Consider the following 19,040-nt stretch of genomic DNA (forward strand, 5'->3'; position numbering starts at 1 on the left):
GTCTAGGCCGAGGGTATTTCTTTACTTCCCTCTTTAATTCGTTGGCTTTTTATTTATTTATTTTTTTGCGTCCACTACTTTTTTACTTGTTTTTCAAACCTATATTTTTTTTGTCTCAACGCAGAGGTACGCTATCCGAGGTACGTATTTTATCATAGTGTTAGATGTCGTTGTGACATATCGACCTTTTTTGAAGCTATTATTTATTAATATACTTGGGACTACCATCATCTTATTGAAAAGACGAGTGGGGTGACAAGAAAAGTGTTAAATTACACTTAAATTACAACGTTTATTGGTTATAAAAGTTTGAAATGTAGACCCACCAACTATTACTTTCCATTCTCTGAGGCGTGGTCCTATTTTACTTTTAAATAATTCTACATTTTCATCAAGAGCCGGAGGCATCACACAGAAGTGCGACCAATATATTTTATTATAACGGATTGCTAGAAATAGATAGCCATAAAAACGAGAGTGAGCAAATAAATATTAAAATACCTCTCCCCCGCCCCCCAGGGTGGCGACTTTCTTAAACTTCTCTAAAACATTATTCGTGACCTGATTCTAAGAAGGCCGAATCTTCGTTCTCAGCGGCTCATTGTAAGCTGCAACGGAGTGCAGTTAACGAGAAAATTAATAAGTACAGGGAGGTGAAACGTAGGGAAACAACTAAAACGAGACGGGAAAGGCCAAGTTGTAAGGCGCGCGAAGTCTTCGAAGGGCGTCAGACGGGAAGCCGGCACGGACCCGATGCATCACAATGTGGGTCATAGGCTCGTCTTGCAACGCGAGTATGCAGCCCGCCACTGTGCCGGATATGTGAGCAAGTCCTCGGAATCCCAGTTGCGCTCCGGAAGCGCCACGCAGACGTGCGATTGCTAAGGAAGGAAGTAAAGGATGGTGCGACTGACCTGGTTCATCGCCTGGATCTCATCGGTGCAGTGGATCGTGACTTTCGTTTTCCGCGAGTGTTTCTTTTCGTGTTGGAAATGAGCGCAGACTTGCCCCATTCCTCATTCTCTCACCAAATCAGAGAGAAAGGGGGGGGGGGGGGGGGGGAGGGCAGGAGAGCTGATAGTCTAAGTCACGTGGTCCGCTCACATCATCTCGCTATCTCTCGACAAGCGACGAGAGTATACGGCGTCAGTCAATAATACGCAATAAGAGGAACCTGGCGCAATGCGACCCATTCCGCTCGGCTATAACTTTGTATTTTTATTTAGATGGCCATCAAGACTCGAAATAAAGCAATTCAAAACGGTTTCTTGCCGTATCCTCCCGTTATGATATCCGTAATGTAATCCTGAGAGCCAAATGCAAATCGCGAAGTGTTCCTTCCGCTAATAAAATACCGCTAGTTTCCGGTTCGAGATGTCATACTACTTGAACATATTCAAAAGCAGCACAGCCAGGTCACACACGAGAAATTGAAGAAAAAAAAAAAGTAAAAAAAAAAGAAAAAAAAAGATTTATAATTTTTGAGGTAATAAAATTAGCTCTATGTGCTTCTTTCCCTATAAAATTTTGTTCTGAAGTGCAAAAAAAAAATTACTTTAGACAAATTATAAATCGGTGCTTTAAAATATCAGAAATGGAGACTGTTACACATTGCAGAAAGTAAAATAACACACTAAAAGTACACATCTTTTACCCCTCTTTTATGAAACACTTCGCAGACTATACATAATGTGTATTTTTAGTTCACAAGCTAAATTAGGGAGTGCGCTATATACCAACACAGTGTATACAAACAAGCCCGCAGTGCCCACACCAGGTGTGGGTACTGCACGTGCGCAGAACCCGAATTTGGGAGGAGTGAAGCGCCTGCGCTTGCGCAGTACCGACAGCAGCGCCACCGCAGTGGCCTGACGTCACTGAGTTGAGCTTGTCTATACTTGGTTTCAGCCTAAGTCCAGACGCAGCCGACGCTACGAGCAAATTCGACCAATCAAACAGCGTCAAAAGCGCAAGTCACTGGGCCTTTTCTGTCCATGATTGGTTCAGCGATTACAGAACACGTACAGAAGCGCGACGAACACCATAATGGTGCACTTTTGAAGCTTTCTGATTGGTCCCCTTATCTCGTAGCGTCGGCTCCGTCTGGACTTAAGGTGGAACGATCTATAAAAGCATCTTAAAGGTAGGCTTGCGATGCTCAAAAGTATGCTAAAATATACTTTAACTGTCTTTTTGTCGAATAAACGTGCAAGCTTAGTATAGTTTTTCTTTGGATAGATTTTTTTTTTTTGCATAGGTTGCCGGCATCGTCAGCAACTCTTAACAAGAAAATGATTTTTTTTTTCACTTTTTGATTTTTGGTGTTATGACTACTCCAGGGCTTGGTTACACAAGAACAGCAGATATCAAACATTGCTTGCGAAACTTGTCAGATACGCCTTGTTAGCGAAGTATTTTGGCGTTTGAGCCTCACCGCTTGGCTTCAAGTGCGAGAGGCACGTTAAAGCTCCCCCCCCCCCCCCCCCTAGGCTAGGAGTCCCTTGCACTGGCTATATTTCTCACCTACAGCAGGTGTCTACTAAGGCTGACTGACTTCGCGCCGTCTAAACAGACACAAAACAGTATTAGTTGGCTTCAAGAGTACATCCGTATACGATCACGCGTTACTCAGGAAGACGCTGCTAAAACAAACAAAAAAGAAGCTTTTGTTTGTCAAGCTAGTGCGACCAAAGACCTCTAGTTTGCCAACTCCTCCGATCTCGCCTCTTTTGTTAAAAAAGCGATACGGAGAAAACAAGGGAACAAAAAGAAAAGTCCAAAAGCAGTCACGATAGAGGGTAATCAACGCCATGCACCGAAGGTTATAGCAGCGCTCGTTAAAGAAACGAAGGTAAGCACGCTCACTATCTCACACCGGACTTAGTGCGCAATTCATTGGAGCGCCAACTAAAACAACTATATACATAGAGAAGCGAAAACGAATTCTGAGCGCAGCTAACTGGGAAAAGACAATGGTGTTAGTCAAAGAAATAGATAACGAAGGGTGCGTAGACCCTGCCAGATAAATAAAAAAAAAACGACAAGAAAAAAAACGAAGGGGATAAGAGAACCGGAGAAATCAGAACGGAAGATGATCTGTTTCCCGATCTCGTGTGCTTCAGCAGTAAATAGAACTGGCGTCGGTCAACAGCTCGGTCAAGCAGCCTTGGGACTTTTTTTTTTTTTTTTTTTAAATTGGACGTTGTTAGAATTGTACCGAAGAGTAAACTCTCTCAGCCGATGGCGTAATGCTGCTGCCCGTTAGACTGACTAATCGGCACCTCATATGCACGTTGGCAGAAAAATAACAGTCGGCGGATGCGTACTGCGCAGCACAGCGTCTCGACGATTCGAGTGAAATGAAAGAACTCCGAGATCGGGGACACACGGGACAACAGGCAGGCATCCAACAATTAAGACTCGAATTGAGACCGGATTGTGTGTATCAGTCGAATCAATCGAGATGCGCGATGCCAAACAACCGTGGTTTGCTGACCTCAATTTTCCTCAGGAAACGCCGGAACATACGCGCCTGTTTTGTGAACTCGGATCGCTCTCCTTAGCACAGTTGAAAACTGGGCTAGTTGGTAAGTATTAATTCTGGTTAAAAAGAAAAGCGATTGTCGGTCGCGTTTGTTCTCTACTTTGTCCTCGCCTTTTGTGGACATTTTAGACCTCTTCTAAGCACTCGTCCGCCGGCTCATTTGATGCATGGCTCGCATGTTACGTCATTGCATTATGCTGGTAATCATTTCAACTTGTTCTTGCCGAGAGGAGAAAAAACACAAATTTGATGGTGCGAAACTGATACTCAAAGGTGCACGCACTGAAGGCTGCAAAGCCAGGGGGGCTATGTTGCACGTTTTGGACTCCCAGGAGACTAGGGAGAAGGAAGTGACGTCAACAACGCTCTTTGGATGTTGGTCGGTGGAGTCGCTGTTGACGCGTTGCGCGGTGCTGCTAAGATACGTTCATTCACACCTACGTCACTTCCTTCTCCCTAGTCTCCTGGCAGTCCAAAGCGTGCGAGATAGCCCCCCAGAGGTTCGGCAGCTGATGAGACTTCATTGAGAGCTATGGATTCTTCGTTTTACCTCAGCTCGGAGCGTAGAGAAAGACCATAGACGTTCGCAAGTACGGCCAAGGGCGCCGCCATTTTACTGCTGGCGTGGGTAGATCGTCTGTTAGTCAGTATTAGACGACCTTCCCACACCAGCAGGAAGATGGCGGCGCCCAAAGGCCGCACTGACAAACGTCTATGGTCGCTGACTGTTTTAAGAAATACAGAAAATGCTCGTTCTTCTTGCTTCCCGAATGGTTTTTCGGGGTATCCCATCTTCTAATGCCGCTCTCTGATTGGTTCCGGGGCAATCGAAAGAGCGTTCGAAAGACAGCCCCATCCTGTCTTTTGGGCTGTCAGTAACTGTACAGGGCATTTGAAAACAGATACACGGACTAAAAGAGCAAAGTCACGCTGCATTTAATGCGCACGATTGGTTTGGCCGGCCGTATACTATACCATAGCCTGCTATACACTGACAAAGCCTGGCAGATCGCCACGAGAAGCGGCCGCCGAAATGGAAAAGGTAGAGCGGCAGACAACGGATGAGAGGAGAACCACGTAACTGGCGCCCCACTGCGGCGAGACGCCGAAACGCACTTCTCCCAAGCGAACAAGCGTGTTTCGGGTCCTCACCGCTGCAAAAGCTGTGCGCTGATGTCCAGGTTCCCCGAGAAATGACTCTTTGATGTTCTGTGCTACCAGATGCTCGCGCTCTAAATCTGCGACCGGGCACTCTATGGCTTCGTCGCCGAACCGCCAGTCTTTGTGAGTATAGATGGGGCTATGACCTTACGCACAGAAAGACGAACATCTTGACGTTGCGCTTTTGGCCCTGTTTGGTTGGTCCGATAAAGTCGTACCGTCGACTGCACTTTACGGTGAAACAAAGTATAGATAACATTTCACAAGACGCAGTAGTCGGGATTCAACGTGCTGTGGCCTTATCTCGGGCAAGCCCGTTAAACACGGTGCATGTTTACTATTTTTTTTTTTCATTGCACGCTGTCCTTCCGATTCCAAGAGCCCTCGCCACTGCAACCGAGGGCATGCACGAGCAATGACGCATCCGAGCTAACCCGCAACTGCGTAGTAGAACGAACCTCGAGGAACGAAAGAAGAAAAAAAAAAAAAAAAACGAATGCGACAAAATGGGAGTCAAAACTTGCGGTTCGAGGTTTCTACAGATAACGAACGTACGCACACAAACGCGGTGGGCTGAAGGTCTGTTTATGGTTACGGGCTGTCGATAAACACGTCGATCCTTGGCCAGGGTATGATTGCGGAGAACGACCTTTCCCTCTGCCTTTGGAGGCAGGTTCCCCTTGGCGAAAACTTAAATAAATAAAAAAAGAGGCTAAAAATAAGGAAGCCACGGGACGGTCAGTTATCTCGGACAGAAGTCGCGCGCTCGTGGCGGAGGAGGGACCAACGAGCCAAATTCCGGACCGAAGCTCGTTGTTGACGTTTCCTTTACGAACCGGAGGTCAGCACCCCGGCCAACTGCGATTGAATCATTTTCAGAAATAGACGCGATAAGCCATCGGCGATCGTGCGTCACCTTAAGCTCGTACACGCGTACAGAAGACAGGCTGTTTGCTGCCGACATGATGGCAGCAGTATCAAGCATCTTCTTAACATGTTTACTTCGTACATATATGCACGCTACTGCTTTCCTCCCTATCCTTTTTCCTCCTAATTCCCCTACCCCCGAACGACGCAGGGACGTGCGAGCTACGAAGCTCACAAATTTCCCTTCTCCGACAACACCGCCAATGATGGAATGACATCGAACATGTCCGAAGGACAGTGTTTTTGAGTTACCAATGCTACAGAGGCCGTCGTACAAGGAAGAGGCACATATCTGCCTTTCTTGCTCTGTAGGCGACTACGGTCAAACACGTGTGCAGTTTGTTCTACCCGAATCTGAAGAAGGGAACCAGTTTCGATGGCTTCGGAAGTGTTTGCCTGACTTCTGAAAAAGTCGGTGTTATCCTTTAAAAACAAAACAAAACAAAACAAAAAAAAAAAAAAAAACGACAATGCAGAAGGGTTTGGAGGAAAAGAAAAAAATTAAACAATGGACAAGAAAACAGCAACACACGATGTCGACGGGAAGTTGATTAGAAAAAGTAGATAATGACTCATTCGTGAGCGCTTTACTTCGACAAACTCTGCCGCGACGCAGTTGAACGCAAGATCATAACTTAATCTAGCTTGAAAATTGTGAATTCGAACTTTTATGCGGCCCATAAGACCAAGCGAACGTTGCTCGATGGAGTTAATAAAACACAGCGGAACTAAAATTCATCGAACAAATATCAATAAAGAGAAAACAAAAACAGTTAAGGGGACTATAAGAAAAAAATGCTATATAAAAAAAAAAATGCAAGGTATCTAACAGAAAGAGAACGGTGTGGGGCATTTCATATAAAACAAGTTGAAATTAATATTTTTGAGTGTGTGTGTCTTTCTTCTTTTAACAATTACAATTCTAATGTGAACGGTACGAACTTCTTAATAAACATAATTTTTGTTCATCTAGTTTACCCAGGTTAAGCCGCTAATTTTAAATGCGTAACAGCATTTATAACGCCAGCTCTCAGGCCGTTCCGTGTCTGTGCTCATGTGTACTCTCGATCAAACGCGACGTCACGGCCGTCACGTGACATCAGGTCGCGTGACGTCAAGATATGGCATCCTGAGCTGACGTCACACAAAACCGTGACATCATGTGACGCTGTCATGTCATGTAACAGTGTTTTGAACATTCGAACGCCATTGGGACATACGAAATAAACAGGCGTCTTTTTTCTTTGAATTTTAATGGCGTGCATAAAGTATGCCCTCAAATAAACTAAACGACTCTTCAATGAAGCGTCACATACATGCTCAATTTTTCTCCCAATACGCAGGCGTTACGGCTCCACGCCGCAACCTGGGCACTCAAGCGACGTCTAGGCAGCCGCGATGCCGATCAATCAATGAACATCTTCGCGGCGAAAAAAAAAAAATCGCCGCCCGGTCAACTTTGGTTCACCAGGTCATGGCTCCTCGTACCGCTCCGACCGCCTTACCTAACTCGCGCCCGCACCGCCAACTCTCCCTTTCCGCCGATATAAACAAGCTGGAGGGCCCCCACAATCCAAAACAGACACAGAAAAGGGTATCGACAGAAGGAAAAAACCGTTCGTCCCCTATCCGTAACGGCTCATCCTCCTGCCTTCCATTCACCGCCAGGGCGACAACAACCATCGGGCCGTGCAACGTACCATCCCAATCTTCTCGGTCCGACAAGCGCTACTCTCGCTTCGTCTCAGCTGAACCGTTACTTCGGACGACGCGCTACAAAAAGAAGCGAGAGCATCCCTACAGAACTACAATAACCCCCCACCCCCCCGCACACGCACACACGCACACAAACCAGGGGGGTCTAAGTCCCCCCCCAGGTGTCCCACGCGCCAGGCACGCTTGAGCCCACACGCCGCACAGCTGACGTGCCCGGCTGGCGAGCGCCTACAAGACCCTAATGAGGAGACAGACGCCCCCACTCCCGCCTCCTCGCTTCAGTACGGTAAGGGGGAGAGGCTTGGTCAAGGCACGGAGATTGTGGAGGGTAGGGTAGGGTAGGGGGGTAAGAGACCTCCGGTTCTGGTCGACGGAGCCCGCATACGAGAGTGGACTTGCGCGCGGCAGACGCGCGTCTGTGTACCGCTACGTGGGGGACGAGACGCCGCGAGTACCGTTACCGGGAGCAGCTTTGCTCGGCGTAGCGTGACTACGCCGAAGAAGGGGACTGGTGACCACGGCGACGACGACGTCGGCAACAAGCGCACGTGCCGACAGCGTCGCGTCGCGCTGCACGTGGGCTCCGCTGTCTTTTGCCGCCACTCTACAGCTGCGTGAACGGATCTGCCTCCTGGCAGATCTACGGGCACTGAACTGTAGGCTTCGCTGCACCCATACCGTAAGGTCGGATAGGGTCGCGACCTCATCTGTCTTGGTGACTGATCTCATGGGTCTCAGTAGACACTTAGCCGCACTCCGACTCGACCCCCCCCCCCCTCCCCCTCCCTCCCAGTATCGACACGTGATTTATTTTTATCCCCAACACATACTCGAGATATGCGTATTTTAACTTCTTGTTCGCAAGATTCGGCTGTGTTCTTAACGAAAGTGAAAGTTCGCCTGAAAGCGCTTCTACCCAACACGTTGGCGTGTAACTTCACCATGCTCAACGCCTCACTTTCTGTTTCGCTGGGGTGTGCTACCTTTCTAGTCGTCAGCAGACATAGCTATTTGCTTATCTAAGTACCGTAAAAGAAAACTGATCGCCTTTCAACTGGTCTAAGCTAAGCGCTGCTAGCGAGACATCGGAAAAGGTGTAGCTGTCTGGAGTCTGCCTGCCCTCGGTGCATTTGTATCGCGACTCCGTCCGATAGGAGCGAGATCAAGGGTATCTGTTGTTTTTGTTAACTGGTTACCATCTCTTCTAGACGCTAATCTCTTTCATAGTCTCGTGTAGGATCAGCGGGATTTGCGGGGTCCCCGTTACAAGATATAAAAGAACAAACAAAAACTACATCGACCAGACAGATGACTGGTGCGATACAATATGTCGAGGTAAATTATCGTCGAACGTTTCGCGCGTATCTTACGGATTGTCCGTGCGTCTGTAGATGGCAGATATGAAACACACGATGAAATTAAGATACAAGCAGTCACCGTCTAGGTGTCGGTTCCTTTGTCACAATGAGGAAGACAAAAGAAAAAGAACGGAGGGAGCAGTAGTAACGGATACAGGGAGACGTCATCGCAAGAACAGTGGAAAAAACCGCAGCTCCTGTTATCTTTTTGTCCAGATAAGGTCTTAGACATGAATCTCAGCAAATTTCAGCTTGCACTGCATGAGACTGGCTATAGCTACCGCGTTCGCCGACGTCTGGCGATCTGACGTTCATGCTGGATGATAATGGCAAGAAATGATGTACTGCATGTCAAACTAGCGCCACTGAATAAGCTCAACTGAGAATACCAACCCTTTAGTCACCGATAATTTTTTTGGAAGCACTATTATATTGTTATTTACTGCATAAAGGGCGCGTATGGTGCGGGTTAGAATTTAAAAAAAAATGCGACTTTTCGTAATTCTGATACGGCGTCAGGAACCTTAGGCGATATCGTTTTGCTATGAGGCGGACTGTGTTTGACATTTCTGAAGGACAGATAACAGTTTTCTGTGATTACGGGTAAAGCTTCAGATAACCGCGGCAAAAAATACTTTAATTGCCAAGCGGGCAAAAGTTTCGTTGTAGCGAAGCGTATGTTCTTTGATGGCTCCAGTTAAAACCGGTATACAGTCCACGACATCCCAGTTGTAGCCGACGAATCTGGCCGAAAGTTGTCACCTCAATGCGAAGCATACAGGATTTCGTACAGCGGCTGTTTCAAAAATAAAGTTAAGGTTGCAAGCGATATCTCGAAACTATTTTTGACACGAGTTAAGCGTGGGCGAACTAGGAACTCAGTATTCCCGGCCGCCACGCAGTCTGTGTAGTTTTGTTTGCCCGCGTGTCCATCGCCCCTCGCTGCTATCACCGCTACAACTCCAGCGTTGCTTATAATTTCTTTTTTGTGTCCTACTCGTGTTGTGATATGGGCCGCCATTGCTACCGTCCACTGCGCACTGCTGATAGCCTGCGTGCGTAGATAAGGGCAAGTTCAGGCAGTAAATGCTCGAAACATGAAGCTAGCTGCAGGGAGAAAGTGCCAGTGTCGGCGTTTATTTTTCTGAGATAAAATCTGCACTTATCCTTACCTATTCTTTGGGGCCACGACTAACGCACGTTAAAACTGGTGAAAAGGAAGGAAATTGTCTACGGAACTAGGTAGTGGCTATCGAAACCTAGCGAAGGTGCTGAAGTGTTTCTCTCTTCTTTTTGGATGCTACCACTTTCTGATCGCAAATCTTCAGATATGTTGCCTTGCCCCTGGCAGGTATCTACAGTCCCATGAACTGAAAACTGACACATATGAATACAACACGAATAGAAACACGTCGCCTATAGACCTTTCCAGCGCTTATGACCCGGGCGAAAAATGCTGAGTCACTGAGCTGTGGACGCATGCGCGGTGTCTGATATGCAGCACAGCAGAGTAACAGGGCATGCTCAGAAGGCGGTCCACAGCCCAGCAGACAAAGATGGCAGCCCGCTGAAGGCGATCTTTGCTAAGGTCTGTAGATGAATGAAATCTACAGTGTATTTTTATTTTCCATCCATCAATCGGTCCAGGTTTGCGTGTGAGTATCAGTAACATTCTATAAAGAAAAAGAAAAACACCTTATCGTTTCAAATGGTTGCGCTCGTGATTACATTTTGCACGTATTGTAGACATGACGTGAATAGACCACTACAGCCTCAAAGCGCTGTAATCAAAGGCTCGTAGCTTTTGGTCATATACTATATATTTCCCGAGGAGCCCTAGCTCACCGGCTCAGAGGGATGAACGGCAAACGGGAACAAATTCTCCGGAATGTTTTTTTTCCCTCGTTATTTTATTCTGGGGCGAGAAGATCCCTTAATAACGTCTCACCTCTTCCGGCAGCGGCTCTTAATGAATCACCACCACGACTCTAATCGTCAGCGATTAGAAATGGGGAAGATCGCTTTCGGGATGGGGGAAGAATCGGCGATGATTGCCCCCTTGCCGACAGAAAAAGCTACGAGGTTTCGTCAAACTTGGGGGACGGAGAGAGGTAATATATACTTAATGTTTCTTCACCGAGAGTTGATCTTCATGAAGCTCATAGTAGAGAAGGGCCAATGCACGACTGGGGGGGGGGGGGGGGGGGGTCGTGTAGTACGAAACCTCTTTTAATTTGAATGACCCTTCGGGGAAGCCAGATACATGAAGTCGATCAGCGAACCGCTTTGCTTGCGGGTTTGGGGGAATCTGAGGAGCAGAAAATGAAGGAAGAAAAAGGAAAAGCGACGATGAATCTAGATTAGCTCCAGATTTTTAGGTGTGAGGGGCGATTTGAACCCGGAGGACCGTCGAGAGAGGCCAAAAAATTATTTTCGCGTTTAAACTTGAGTTTCTTAATCTATACTCGATTATGAATGTAAGAGGAGGAGACACTAAGGGGTCGGGTCTTGATGAATTCAACATCGACCCATGTCTTCCGTCATCCCATTTTGCATGTAGGGTTCGTGGTTTCGGGGATTGAAAGTTATATCATCCTTTGTTAGCTCTTTGTTTCACGTTCATCTCAGCGCAGGGTTCGGTGTTTAGCTTTCTGTTCGTCACGAACAGTGGCTCTTTTCACGTGTAGGGTTCCTGGTTTTGTGGGTTAAAAGTTTGCTGATCCTTTCTTAGCTTTGTTTCAGGCTTGTATATTAGTGAAGAATACGGTATTTGTAGCACTTTATTGAACACGAGCGGTGATTGTAACTGCTCACTTGTTACGCATTTAGAAGTTGTACGGTTGTTGGAGTTATATCTGTGCTTACTGCCTGTTTTGCGATACCTAAAATAATCGAAATGAAGTTCTGTGCATGTCTTATTGTTTTTATGTAGTAATCGTGCTTTGAGCGGTTAATTTGAAGCCGTCTAATAAGTATAAGATTACTCGGATCGTGAATTTAACTTTTGATAAATTTTTAACGTAACACAAAGGAACAAATAAAAAAAAATAAGACGAAGCAGACGAGGAGAGCAGGAAACAGCTGTTACACGGCCTAGTAATGTGTCTATTTCGCCATTGCTTTTTTTTTTTTTTTCTGGGGTAAAAAGGCCGAAAAAGGGGGGGGGGGGGGTTGTATTTCAATAAAGACAAACCAGAACCAACTATTAGCCGTCTTAATGTTCAGAATCGTAGCCTTCGCCGACCGCTCAACGGTCTTAGTGTAAAACATGTCCCTCATAGAAGCATGCCTTTTTTCTTCAAAAATGATTTAAACGTAAAAAAAACATTTGATACAAATGCGTCTGGTTGGGTTACAATTGTATAATTAAAGTAAATAAAAGTATCATTATAATATATATATATATATATATATATATATCATAGTGATGCTTTAGCATCGTGTGTCTTTTGCATGCTCGGACTTAGAGAGACTCACCAAGCAGTCAAGGGCTTGCCATGTCCAAACAATACCTTACCAATCAGTGTTTGCGGTAACGCGCTCCAAGTAACGCCGTTACCGGAAACGCGTAACTTTTTTCCGGTAACGCGTATACTCTTTACATTTTCAATACAGTCAAGGGTAATGTACTTACGTTACTTCTTTTGGGCAATGGGTAACATAGTTACGTTACTCGCTCGTATTCATTAAAAAAAAAAACGCTACTTTTTGTGTGTTTTTAGGCGCCAAGCCATGTAAATGTTCGAGGGTTTTTTGCATTTTTATTTGCTTTTTTTTTAAATATTAAGTGAAACTGGAAAAAAAAAAAAGACGCTTTCCTAAGTTGTTAGTCTATACTTCGTTTCAGCTTCGGTCCAGACGCAGCCGATGCTACAAGCGCGAGCATGTGGCCCAGAACAGTGCTTGCACTGCACGAGCGCGCGTGCTTGGCAGGAATGCTGAAAGCCCGGAGCTCGCGCTTGTAGCTTTGGCTGCGTCTGGACCGAAGCTGAAACGAAGTATACCCACCCAGTGCAAAGCCGAATCCGGCGTTCTAACGACGGCACTACTCAGCTTGTCCACGCGAGAAAAAGCGAACGTCTTCGAAGGCATGGAGCAGAAAGCGGTAAAGGTGTTAGTCCTTTTACGTCGCCCTTGATTCGCGAAATTAAGGGTGATTGATTTAGCCGAAACATGATTTCCTATCGCTGCCATTAGAGCGGCAATATGGGAGCATTTTGAGTCTGCCACAAGGTGACTCTGACTTTTGAAAAGGGACTCGTGCATGGACGTGTCGTTTCTTCAAATATGGCGCTTATGCACACCTGTAACGTCTAAATAGCAAAACGGGTTCATTCATAGTTAAGAAAGTAACGCAAAAGTAACGTGCGTTACTTTTTATCTGTAACGGTAACAGTCACTCGTTTTTTTTTTATTGTGAGGCAACGTAGGTTGGTAACGCGTTCCTTTTATTTGCGAGTAACGAGTAACGTATATCGCTACTTTTCTTCTTTGAGTAACGCCTAGGAACGCCTGTCAACATCTCGAACCCCAAAAAACATCCCGCTAGCCCAACGCCTGAACGTCCGCCTGGAGCGTCAATTCAGCTACCCACTCGTTGTTTTTTCCTTCGCTTTTCCCGCGGACGCCTTTGCTCAGCTTTCAAGGAAGGCGTGAAAAATCTCCTGCGGCGTATCATCTTCTGGCGCCGCTATAAGGACCGTCCGTGTGTGATCTGCTGGCTCCTCACGACACCCGTGGCGCCTGAGCAAACGCGAGTCGGTCACGATGTCTGCGCTGGACACACAAATAGTATTTTACGGGCTAGGACACGCCGACCCAACGCTCCGTTTGGCCTCACAATGGGCCGCAGCGGACGCTACGAGCCACTTCAGCCAATCTCCTCACTGTAAACATGTCACGTGTCTAGGCTTCCCGCGCGTCGCTACGCTCTCCCGAGTGTCACGTGACATCCATGACGTCGGATTGGCTTCTATGGGGCTCGTAACGTCGTCTTCGATATGTTGTAAGGTGAAAAGGAGTAGAGTGCCCGTCGGGGAGAGAGGGCGAAGAGTCAACGCGCGTTTCTTTCTCAAACAAAAGAAGCGCTGGAGGAACGGCAAAGATCTGCCACCCTTTATGGTCAGCCTGCATGATGGCCTTGCGGAAGGCTGCAGCCGTGCGGAGAATACCTGATCAAACAAACAAACCCTTATTTCTTGAAACAAGCATAAAAAAGAAGTACGGATCTGTCCCACTCGTCAGTAATATGATAATTCTTAAGGCTGAAGAACCTGAGTTTCACAGCTTCGGAAAAGCTATGTTTCTGGGTAGTGGAGAAGCTATGTCTCTGAGCCCTGAAAAAGCTGATTTGTAGCCCTAAAGAAGCCAGGCTTTTGAACCCTGCAAAAAGCTATGTTTCTGAGACCTCTAGACGCTACGTTTCTGAGCTCCGAAAATATGATTTGTTGCCCTGAAGAAGCTACGCTTCTGAACCCGGGAGTAGCTGTGTCCCTGATCCCTGAAGAAGCTGAATTTAATTCCCAAAATTTGTGTTTCTTAACTCTGGGAAACTTGATTTATAGCCCCAAATAAGCTATATTGATGAGCATTGAATAAACTATGTTTTTGGGCCCTAATAAAAATTTCGAAGCCTTGGAGAAGCTTGAATGAGCCCTGAGATAGAACGCTTTTAAGCTTTAGGGACGGTATGTCTCTGAGCCCTGAAGAATCTTCGATTTTGGAATTGAACCAGCTATACGTTCTTTAGTAGTCAGTAATTCCTGTTACTGAGCCCTCATTTATTTGTTTCTCGACCCTGGAGAAGCTATGTTTCCCGGCCTTGAAGAAGGTCTGTTTCCGAGCCCTAAAGAGACTACGTTGCGGAGCGTTCAAGAATCAGTGCTTCTGATTCCCGGATACACTGTCTCTGGGCAACGAAGAAGATAAGTCTCTGAGCGATTAAGAAGCTATGTTTCTGAATCTCAGTTAAGTTTATGACGAATGAATCAGCAACGTTTTAGAGTCCTGAAGTTAAGTTTCTGAGCCCTGAAGAAGCCAAGTTTCGGAGCCTTGAAGGAGTATCTCAGCGATACGTTGGCTGCTCCTCTTAGCCTTTTAGTAGGTTCCTTTACATGTGCTTTCTACCAGATTCGACTGCCTCCGTGTTTTTGTTAGATGCTACTGACAGTACTTTATTTCATCGAGAACAACGTCCTATTATCTTGAGTTATTCGCATTCTAGTTGACGGCATTGAACCAATAATATCATAGCTACACGTGCACCCTTAACTGCAGTATAGTTGGGAGTAACAGCTAACCATATTTAAGAGTAACTTCGGTTTAGGATGCCGTTTAACTTCAGGGTATAGTTGGCAGTAACTGCTTACCATAATACCGTTGTTACACGAACACACTTAACTGCAGTTACTCTAAGCCACAGTTAGCGCACTACACTTTTGGACAACATTCATTTCGCGGTCATACAGTCAAAGCTACGGGCGAACGTGCGCTTGGGCATTTTGAGCCCCCATCAAAGCAGTGCACGCGCGCTCTTCACTTCTTCTGAAATAGCTGTCCGAGAGTATGGTGCGGCAACTGTGGTGCCGTGTGGCAGCAGTTAAAGTTGATTTAACTACGGTTAAAGGTGCCTGTGTAACAGGGATATTAAGCGTAACTGCGGTTTAGGAGGCCCGTGACACCAGGGTATGGACCTGTAGCCCTCAAGTTTCAAGCAGCGCTCCTGGAGAGCAAAATCTGATATTTTTAGGTCGCGTTTCTGCTGTGCTCCAGTAGCGTCTCGCGGACGCTACCGGGGGAACCTCTTTTATGGTGGCGTTTACCTAGCGCCCCCTGGCCGGGAGAAACAAATCTATAGATGGTAGTAACTGCTAACCATACTTATACGTAACTGCTGTTAAGGGCGCCCTTGCAACTCTGGTATAAAATATCACCCGTATCACGAGAACAGCCAACCTACAGTCACTAAGTTTTCCCATCAAACGATTCTCTTTCATACTGAGTTCCCCCTTTAATGACAAAAATACAAAGGGGTATGACAAATGAAAGACGATAAAACGTAGCTGGTTCATTCTCGCCAACATTAAAAAACAGCAAAATAATTGTAGTGGTTAATATAAAAAAAAAAGCGGAGTAGCAGCAGTTTAGCGATTAGTCAAGCCTGTGGCTAACGTTTACATGTTCCCTGTTCCAGAGACTAGGCACCACATCACTCCGGGCTAAACCAATTATCAGCGTAATTGTGTTGTATTACTGCAGGGCTAGTTTTAAATGTTAGTGCATGAGAAAAGGGGTCCCACTATGTTTCATGGCATAGTGCGCAAAGCTGTCACAGGTGTCGGCGCGAGCACTGTCCTTTCTTATGGTCTGATTCGCACTTCCCGTGTGACAAAATGGGATACAATAACATACGGCGCGAATGACAGGTTTGAAGAAAATCCATGCGGCGCTGGAGCTCGATATTGTCGTCTCCTATGTTGTAGGCTAGATTCGCAATGCCTATAGCATACAACACATAGTGAGCTTCTTTCCGAAAGAAAAAAAACCCCGAAAACTATCGTCGATTATGGTCACTGAGAGGGTGAGAACGGTAGGGAGGCCTTCCAGTTGTCCCGACTTCAGCACCAGCTGCCCACAACCGAGAATGCTTGGGCATCTCATGAGCTTCCACAATGCAGCCATGGCCAAAACAAATTGGAAGGCAACGAGATTGTACAGGAAGTATCCGGAAGAGACCCCCTACCGTTCTCATCAATGACTATATTTGGCTTGCACGTGGAGTCAACGCACCATGCTGGTACGTTGCCGAGAAAAAATAATAAAATGAACGGTGCAAAATGTACGCTGTAGAAGATACGCGATCATCAACGTTGCCAGCACAATGGCCGCTAGTATGACGTCAGTGCAAACCACGTACAGTACTGCCAAAGGTATAGAAAAAAAACCTGTAGTGCTCTACGTACCCGAAGGTGACGTCAAAGCGTCATGGGTCGGCCTCGGACGGGCTCCTGGGCCTTGGACCTGCAACAGATTACGTTTCGTCAACCAAGGAGGCTCACATGATGCGTCAAGCACATATCCGTTTGTTCGGGCTGTCGACGGAGCTACGCGAGGCGACTAAAAGTATATATAAAGAGAAAGAGCAACAACAAACGCAAAGCAATCGGCATGTCTAAGTAAAGTTTCAATCGCGCGTCTATGTACTTTCCTCCAAAATATAAGGCCCCCGTTCGCCCAGGCAGTTTATGCAGTAGTGCTAAGCACTTTCTGGCCAGAGGTACTTTATTTTTTAGAGAACCAATAGAACTGAGATTTCTTTATTTCTTTGCCCAAGCGGTGTAGGTCTGGACAAAGCGAATCCATCACAGACACCAAAAACTCTATCCTTTATTATTTGTTTTATATGATTGAAAATTACTTGTGTCCCGATCGTAACTCAAAAGCTCGGTGCGTTATACGTCAGGTGCTGTAAGATTTCATTGAGCAAAGATCAACTAACAAGACGCAATAATTGGAAACCGTAACCTTTCGTGCATTGGGTTATGTCTTATTGGCCGGAGTTGTCGACTAACAATGTTTTGAAAAGGCCAGAAGGAAAAGCATCGAACGATTGATCAGATATATAGTTTTATTAGGTTAAGAGAAGGCATAATATAGAGCTCGAAATTGCGTGAATGCCTCTCCGATATGGGACAGAGAGACTATAAAAATGAAAATCCCGATACGGGAAATTAAAAGTTTGTACTGTATTAAAAATAAAATCACATTCACCGACAAATACTCAGACAAGTATCGCGCCGCTAGTGCTTTGGGACAGTTGATTCTCGTTCGATGTCGACCTCCTACCAAATTTTGGTTTCACGAGTAATTACGTATTTGACAATATTATTTAGCTCGGTGTACAGCAGGTGATATCTAATAAATCCATATAAAATAATCCGACTTTGCATTAGTATACCGCGCAATCATTGGCACAACATAAAAAAAAAGAAATAAAAAAAAAACCAAGACAAATGGGGCTTAAACGCTCACAAACGTCACATACACAACCGGCATGGCAGACCGTATGCCAACACCCCTGTTTCCTTTTATATTAATCAAAGCTGTAAAAAGGAGAGAGAGAGAGAGAGAGAGAGAGAAAACGCACGGCATCTATTTAGAGCGGATGGCGGCCAGAAACTCACCACACAGACAAATAGCTTTGACGGTCCCGCAGTCCGCGAACGAGCACAAGCATGAAATGTCAGAGAAGCACCAAACAAAGAACCAAACGTCTTTCGGGACCCCCGAAGACGACGCTAGCCAAGCCCACGCCCCCTCGAGAGAAAAGACAGAAACGAGGAAGGGCACACATTACTCCCGCCGGATGAACTTGGGAGGCGACGGGAATTCCCAGGCCAGTTAGCGCCTCGTGATCGGACGCGGCAGATCAACGCCGAGAGCTCTCCTTCCTTGGTTTAGAAAGAGAAAGAGAGAGAGAGAGAGAGACGGGGAGAGGGATGGAAGAGGAAGTTGGGGCAGCCCCCATCAGCCGTGGGAAAAATGTTGCTCCAAGACTATACTCTGCTTCACCTTAGGATGGAGCACAGCGGACTCTACGAGCCGTCGAAGTCAATCCAATGTCTCGCGGGGGTCACATGGCGTCCGGCAGGGAGCGCCTAATCGCGTGATGGGTTCATAGCGCTAGATTGGCTGGGATGAGACCGAAGATGCTGTAGAGTCTAGGTCGGTGCAGTCATCATAGGCGGTCCCGGAGATTTCCCCATCATCGTCCGCCGGGTAGAATGGAAGAAAGAGAAGACCGGCGTCTCTCGCTTGTTTGGCACGTTGACTTGAGGTCTCCACGTTCGCGTCGACGTGATTCGTCTTCCGTCCGTCCCTTAAGGCTTCCGGAGTCTTCCCGCCCGTTGGTCCGAATCCGCGAGGGGTGTATCTCGGGCGATCGTTGACTTTGTCGCAGGAAGCGTGGCGTTCGAGAGACGGAAGAGGCGCGTGTTCCAAGACGCGGAATCGCCGAGGACATTGCGCTCGCTCCGGCAAAGCTTCCGCGTCACAACACATAGCTCCGCTTCCGATCTCCGTCTTTATTTTTACAAACGCGAGAGCAATGCGGAAGTCTCCAGGTCCTTGATTCATGTTGTTGTAAATAAAGCATGCAATGTATCTTAGCGAAATCCACTTCTCCCTCAAACTTGTATTTCTGCCTGTCCGTCCGTCCGTCCGTCGGTGTATTATCGCGAAAAATTTTAGCGAAGAAATCGACGTCACGTAACGTCATTATATCACGTGACACTAATACTTGGCGCCGCGACGTCACGTCAGCACGTAAGGGACGT

General features: G+C 46.5%; 1 protein-coding gene across 1 annotated transcript in view; it reads right to left on the reverse strand.

Moving 5' to 3' along the window:
- Positions 1–19,040, reverse strand: part of LOC8034666 (homeobox protein prospero) — a 184,264-nt gene that overhangs the window by 107,893 nt on the left and 57,331 nt on the right. Inside the window, exon 2 of the mRNA XM_040208797.3 lies at positions 16,668–16,725. The gene's annotated coding sequence lies outside the window, so the exon portion shown is untranslated. The remainder of the gene's footprint in view (positions 1–16,667; positions 16,726–19,040) is intronic.

The sequence above is a fragment of the Ixodes scapularis genome, unplaced genomic scaffold (assembly GCF_016920785.2).
Source record: "Ixodes scapularis isolate PalLabHiFi unplaced genomic scaffold, ASM1692078v2 PGA_scaffold10__122_contigs__length_95168666, whole genome shotgun sequence".
Classification (NCBI taxonomy): Eukaryota; Metazoa; Arthropoda; class Arachnida; order Ixodida; family Ixodidae; genus Ixodes; species Ixodes scapularis.